We start from the raw sequence: 7689 nt of genomic DNA, 5'->3' as shown, positions 1-7689 counted from the left end.
AGAGCTCCGTCTTGACAGCCCTCCTGAAAGTGTCCAAGACGGTAGTTAGATGGATCTCTTCTGGCAGGCTATTCCACAATTTAGGGGCAACAGCAGTGAAAGTTCTTTGAGAGGTTATACACAATCTGGTGGCTTGTATTTCCAGAAAGTTTTTTCCTGAAACTCTCAAAGTGCGGGGTGGATTGTGTAGGAAGAGGCGTTCCCGCAAGTAACTTGGGCCCAAGCCATGTAGGGCTTTAAAGTAAGGAGTGAGAAAGCATTAAAAAAAAGGTTTGCTAATGGAAGAGAAACCAGCTGTTGCTAAGAGTACTTGCTGCTTGCAATTATTTGTTCTCCCTGACTGTCAGTGTTCTCTAGGCTTGTGTATTTCTTGGGATTTTAAACCTCTGGACTGGTTCCATTTCACATCTCCTTGTCTTATCCTTTCAGTTTTGTTTATTTGGACCACTGTCTTGTAGAACAAAGAGCATGTTCCCACTGGCCTAAAATGTGGATTAGGATGAGAATTAAGGGGGCATCATTCTCATTTAACCCCGAATCTGATCCCCATTGCCATGGAATCGTTCCCATTCAGTTTCAAATCTGATTCGGGGTTTATTGTATAATCAGGATTATATGCCTATGAACCGGCTTGAAAAAACAGTAGGTTTTAAAGCGGATTATTTTTGCTCCTGGGGTCCGATTCATGGTATCCGAATGGGAACGACAAGGGTGTCTGATTCGGGAACCTGGAGATGGGAGGAGCAGCGCTCAAGGGGCTGGCCTGGGGGCGTCACCCTCTTTGTTCTCTTTCTGCATCGCCAGCACCATTTTCTTCCATTCACATAGCCTTTCCCCCAGTGGATTGCAACCTCATCTCTGCTCCTCATTCATAGACCGATGTGTGAGGAGAGCCATTGAACATCATTTTAAACTATTATTTTTTCTTTCTTTGCCTCTGCCTGAGCCCCTGAGCAGCAGATGGGCTTTGCAGGACATGCCTGCTTGATCGCCCCCCAGACAGCCCAGGGAGCAATGGGGGAGGCAAAGGGATTAGGGGGAATGGAGGCTCCTTTTCTCTTTCCCAGAGGAACTATGGGAATACACAGGAGAGCCTGGACACCCAGGAATCTGAGGGGGGGGATCGAGCCTTCTCTTCTCTCTTCCCCAAAGAGTCTCTCTCCACTGAAGCCCGCCGCCTTTCCCCCTTGATTTGCCAAGCCTGGGCTTTGAATGGAGAGTCTCTCTCCACTGAAACAGTAGGTTTTATATTTGTGTGTGTGTGTGTGTGTGTGTGTGTGCATATATATATATATATATTTTCCCAACTCTGGGCTTTGGATGCAGAGTCTCTCTCCACTGAAACAGTAGGTTTTATATTTGTGTGTGTGTGTGTAATAATAATAATAATAATAATTTGTTTTATTTATATACCGCTATTCCAAAGATCATAGCAGTGAACAACAAGTAAGCTAATTAGCAAGTAAGCTAATTTGCCCCCAACAGTCTGGGTACTCATTTTAGCGACCTCGGAAGGATGCAAGCCTGAGTGGAGCTTGGGCCCTTTTGCTGGTCTTGAACTCACAACCTTGTGGTTTTGAGTGAATGGCTGCAGTACAGGCATTTAACCACTGCGCCACCAGGGCTCCTTCTAAAGTAAATTATAAAGTAACAACTTTTTTAATTTATGAAAAAAAACTCACCTGTAGTTCCAAACCCACTGTAGAAATAATACCCCTTAACCCGCCCTGGCTCAGTACTAAAGAATTATGGGAACTGTTATGTTTGTGAGACATTTATCCTCCTCTGCCAGAGAGTGCTGGTGCCATAATAAACTATCATTCCCAGGATTCCCTAGCACTGAGTTATGGCAGTTAATATGGGGAGACACAGAAGCGCCTCGGATGCAAGGGGTTTAGGATGAATAGAGGCTCCTTCCAGTCTGGGGAGACACAACACAAGAGTCTTGGATGCAGCTGATTTTCATTGGCTGCCCCACCAAAAAAAACCAACCCAAGACTTGTGACGTCTGAAGCCTACGCGCTTGATTGACAGCTTGCAGACACAAATGGGAACGGGGAGCAAATTAATCCACTTTAAAATAAAGGGATTTAAAATAAATGGGAATGAAAACAGGGTCTAAATGAATCAAGGTAATTTGCCCCTTTTTGTAATGCAAATGATGGGAAAAACCGAATTATTCCTGGAACATAATCCGAATCACAATCGCACCAATATAGTCCATTTTATCTGCCAAGTGGTCTGGACTGGCTGAGACCTTGCCCCTCTGCCTCCCTTCATCTTCCATGGACTTCCTGAATTAAACCTGGACTAGTTTAATTTGTCTGAAGCTGTTTCCGCTATGATAATTTGTCTCTTGTGTTGCTTCCTGTAGGCATAGGATACCCAGAGGCATTGGGCGGTATTTTGTACCTATGTTCTTTCCAAATATTTTTTTCTTTCAATATAAAATTTGTATAAATGTATTAGCTAGAGGGTTGCCAGTTTAATACTGTCATATTATTAAGGCTGAAGCACCATTTTTGTAGGCATCCTCCTCTCAAGGTGACCTAGTTAGCGGCAGGGTGTGTTTGCAGTGATGAGTATGCTAAAAATACAAGACATGCTGGGCTGAATTTGCTCCCACCATAACTCTAAAAAGAAGAAGTCAGGGGTATTACAATGGCAAATTACACCCACAGAAAAGGAGACTGTAACCCATTTAAAGTACTAGCTAGATGAGGAAGAAGGCATTTGATGTATGTGTTCCTTACTTGTAGAATCTATGCAACAAAGATGATAATCCCTCATGGTGACAGCTGACCTGTTTCTTTCTGATAACAATTTGATTTAGTAGGAAGGAGGTGTTTCTGATATCCTTTGAGCTAACAGTGTCCTTCTTATGTGTATACAATATCTAATATAATGAATGCCCTCAAGTAGAGAATTTTGCAAAATTGGATGAAAGCAAACAAAACTGGTGGCATGATCCTATGTATGTTTGTATGTGTGTATGTTCCTCCAAGTTGCCTGCCAATTTATGGTGACCTAATTAATTTCATAGGGTTTTTTTAGGCAAGGAATACTCTGAGATGGTTTTGCCATTTCCGTCCTCTGAAATATAACCTACAGCACCTGATATTTGTGTGCGGTCTCCTATCCACATACTATGGATAACTCTGCTTAGCTTCTAAGATCATATAGCATTTGGTACTGCTAATGTATTTATTTGATCATAAAATTCACTGCATTCAATAGGACTTACTCCCAGATAAACACAAGAGGTTTGCAGTGAGTCTTTTGAATAATACTAAATACTGTGTTATGTGTGGGTTTTTAACAGTTATGCCACTTTTGTCTTGTTTTCCCATTGAAAGAGGAATCTCTTTCGAGTGAGGTACAAACCAAGCTTTTGTTCTTAGTGAGAACTTTTGTCTATCTAGCTCAATATTATTTATTATACCAAGAGTGGGAATCATATGGCCTTCCAGAATTTGTTGGATGGCAACTTCCAGGATTCCTCACCACTGACAATTCTACTGGGCCTACTTGGAGCAGCTGTCCTACAACATCTGAAAGCATATGTACTGTATATCATTGCCAATTCAGAGTTTCTACCCCTTGTCCCTCATTAACTTACCTTTTGGTCCAGGTTTTCCAGAAAACCTGGAGAAAAATGTGGCAACAGGCGGCTGCCTTCTCACATAGCTCCTGTGGGCACAAGTTGCCCTGAGCTCAGGATGAGGCTGGACATTTCATTCTGACCCCAGAGTGACTTGCACCTGCAGCAGTGGCACTGGCCAGTTCACAGAGACCACATGGGAAGGCAGCCCACCCATAGCTTTTTCTCCAAAAAACAACACTAGGTAAAGGAGGAAATCAGGGAGGCGGATTTGGGGCCAAAGTATTCCAGGGACAGCCAGGAGTATTTTAGCAAATGTAGACAAGCCCTGAGATTGTCATACTTTGGACGTATCATGAGAAGACCTGACTTATTAGGAAAGACAATAATGCTTGGTTTGGTAGAAGGCAATGGGAATAGAGGAAGATTGCATTTCAGATGGATAGACTCAACCAAGGAAGTATCAGCTCTGAGTCTGCAAGTCCTGAACAGGGCAGCTGGTGATAGGGAGACTTGGAGGTCTCTTATTCATGGGGTTGCCATAAGTCAACGTTGACATCAGTGAACAATTTCTTTAGTTGAGAGTAACAGTAGGATTTAGACAATACAGTACAAGTTAGTAGGTTCGAATGAAATTGTTTCTAATAAGACAATTGTTGAATTATATCAGAATGCCCCTGTGTGCACATGGTTGTGGTTTGCAGCATATGGACCTACAGATGGGAGTGTACATTTACCATTTCTAAATGCATAAGTGCAAGTTGCATGAGAAGTGTGGCTCACAGCCACATCAGAATTATCTATTTAATCCACAGCATGGAGGGGCAGCGAAAGTCAATTTGATCGCAGTTGATGAAAACATGATTTCAAATTAAGGGGAATATCATCTAAATTTGAATTCTGAATCTTGGAGGATTAACCTCAAGCAAATCATATTATTCCAGCAAAGATAAATGTAGGTACTCATCCAGACACATGTCACTTTGGTTGAAACCAAAAATTTAAGTTGCTTCTCAGAATGTCAAGGATGCCCTGTAGCTCTTCCAGTTTTAGCTGCCAAATGTTGGAGGTTATGGAAACCTGCTAAAAATCATACACAGATTAAGGCTACAGTCCTAGTATTTTCTTCTTGTCAACATAAGTGCCCTCTTAGGTGATTTGTTGCACATAACTGGCTGGCTAAGGACAGGAACTGAATGCATGCTGTAATTTCAAGAAACTATTAAATATCTGGTAGTTGATCATCATCACTTTATGTCAGTAAGAGCATATTTCCCAGCAGCTTTGGAAGGACAGGCTAGCTTGGAGTGTACAAAGATATTTAATCTGTGGTAGGCACAGCAACAGTTTTTACCAAGTCCAGAATGATTTTCTCATAGGTGGTATGTTGTGGATTAGGAAGTTAAAACATGGATGGTTAATGACTTGCTGAGAAAAAAATGGAAGAGACAGACAAAAGTGAACCTATCTCCTGACAGTTCAGTGGTCTTTGCTGGCTTAGTCACAATCACTTCCAGGTCAAACCTCTTATGTGGTTTGTCTATACAAATGCTACCTTTTTAGTTCCTGGATGTGAAACATGCATGTGAAACAGCCTATATGCTTCCTTGTCTGCCATCACAGTGAAACCATTTATTCAGTGTGTATCATTGACTAAAACAAGCTGATTCCAAAGGTTTAATAGAGAAGAGACTGTATTTTATTATATGGCTTTTCAATTATGTGATTCAGCTGCACTTAGAATACTGTGTACAGTTCTGACCTCTGCTTCTCAAAAAGGGTATTGTAGAATTGGAAAAGGTGTAGAATAGATTGTGCAGAAAGTTTCATCAATTGAGTTGTGGTGGCTAAATTGAACAGCCATGTGCAGTGGAATAGCAATTGCAATTTGAATAGCAATTGCTTTGCAGTGTGGGTTGATAATTTTTTTTTTGTTTTATTTTTATTTATATACCGCTGTTCCAAAGATCATAGCGGTGAACAGCAAGTAAGCTAATTAGCAAGTAAGCTAATTTGCCCCCAACAGTCTGGGTACTCATTTTAGCGACCTCAGAAGGATGCAAGCCTGAGTCGAGCTTGGGCCCTTTTGCTGGTCTTGAACTGTGGTTTTGAGTGAATGGCTGCAGTACAGGCATTTAACCACTGCGCCACCAGGGCACCATGGCTTATTGCCTTCAGGACCTGATTTATTGCCTTCAGGATCTGTTAGGGGGCTTCCTAGAGGCAACTGCTGACTATTTTTGAAAGGGAACCACTGGATGAGATCAACATTTATGAAAGTTTCTTTTTCCCAGAATCCCCCAAGTAGCATGGATTGCCTGCTTGTTTAAAAAAGTAACATTACCAAGCTCTGACATAGATGGAGCTTTGGTTTGAATCAGTAGTGTTCTGTAAGAACCCTGTTCCCAAATCCCATCAAGAGATACTTTTGCTTTGTTTGGACAGAGCCAATAATAGCCTTGGTCTGAACTATTTCTACTTTGTAATGACTCGACATGATAGGGAAAAAATGTCCCTGAAGTTCTTCTCCAATGGCAGACTATGGTACTCCTGGAAGTACTCCATATATATCTGCTCCAACTGACTCAGTTTAAGCACTGACAAAATGTGAAAAAGACATTACAATATCTGTGGCAAATGTATTTCTGCACAAGAGTTGCTTTATCATTGTCCCACTGAAAAGCAGAAGACTGACAGTGTCTGGCTCTCAGGTTTTGCATTTAAAGCATTTTCTTTTGAACTCAGTATTAACCTCTCTCTCCTTTAGGGTCTTGTTTTATATCTCACCCGTGCCTCTTACATTTTCTGTCCATAAATTATTTTTATTTTAAAAACTGTCTTGTTATATAGGGGCCAAGGTCCAGACAATCCAGCATTCCTCTGACCTGAGACACAGCCTTGTGTCAACCGTTTCCCACAGAAGAAAAAGAGGAGTGAAATAGCCAGTTTTCATACTGACACTTCTGCATGCCTGACACCATTTTACCACATATGGTATTTAATCAAAGCATTTCAAGGTATTTGGGTAGCAAGAATACCCAGCACTAACTCAAACACTACATACCTATTTCATGTTAAATATCAAATTTTGTTCTCACTGTACTCCACCATCTCAAACCTTTTGTGGATTTGGACCACAGCTTATGAACAGCAAAACAGGTAAACTAAAGCAAATGAACAACCATAATTTAAGAAAACACAATGAGATCAGGAACGTACAAAACCAAACATAAAAATACCGTGCAGTGCTACTTAGCAATGGAAATTGCTTTCAGAAGATCTTCTTTTGTAGTTTGATCCAAAGGTGAGACCAATTGATGCAATGCAGGTTCTAGTTGCAGTGAACACAAGGAAGGGCACATTGTCTGATGTGGCACCAGAGCTCTCTGACAGAGAAGGCTAAATATTTCACAAAACTACAAATGCCACAAATAGCATTGAGTCATGGCAGTTAAAGCAGTGTCAAACTGAATGAATTCTGCAGTGTAGATGCAGCCATTTCCTAGCACTCTGATCTGCAGTGTCTCAGAAATCCCAGAAATTGGAGAGCTGCTTGGCTTAAGGAGCAAGGCTTTTGAGATATCATCAGCAGAAGTAGCTATGACAACAGACTTCCTCCATCATATCTACATCCGAAGATGCAGAATCTTGGCTGTTAGTGTGGTAAACATCTCAGTGCTACTAAGACTGTGTATTTTGTTTTAGTAGCATTAATGGCAAGATTGCTCTGCTTACAGAAGCAAAGGCATTTGCAGGATCTCTGCGTCTGTGTTCATTGGTTCCTTCTGTTACAGCATTATACCATCACCTACAGAGTAAAATGTACCCTTCTAGATATTATAAGCTCTAATTTTATTGTTCATTTACTAGGGTATCCAGACAATAATAATAATAATAATAATAATAATAATAAAATTTTATTTCTATACCGCTATTCCAGCGATCACAGCAGTGTACATCAAAGAGTAAGACAATTAAAACATCAGCATGACAATAATACAAAGTTAACAATTAATAACAGTAAAAACTAACAACACCCTATACAAGTGGCTGTGTAGAATGGAATACACAAAAACATTGCCAAGGGG

This window comes from Sceloporus undulatus, chromosome 2, assembly GCF_019175285.1.
Source record: "Sceloporus undulatus isolate JIND9_A2432 ecotype Alabama chromosome 2, SceUnd_v1.1, whole genome shotgun sequence".
Taxonomy (NCBI): Eukaryota; Metazoa; Chordata; class Lepidosauria; order Squamata; family Phrynosomatidae; genus Sceloporus; species Sceloporus undulatus.
The sequence above is the reverse complement of the archived record's forward strand: the minus strand, read 5'-3'. Positions refer to the sequence as shown.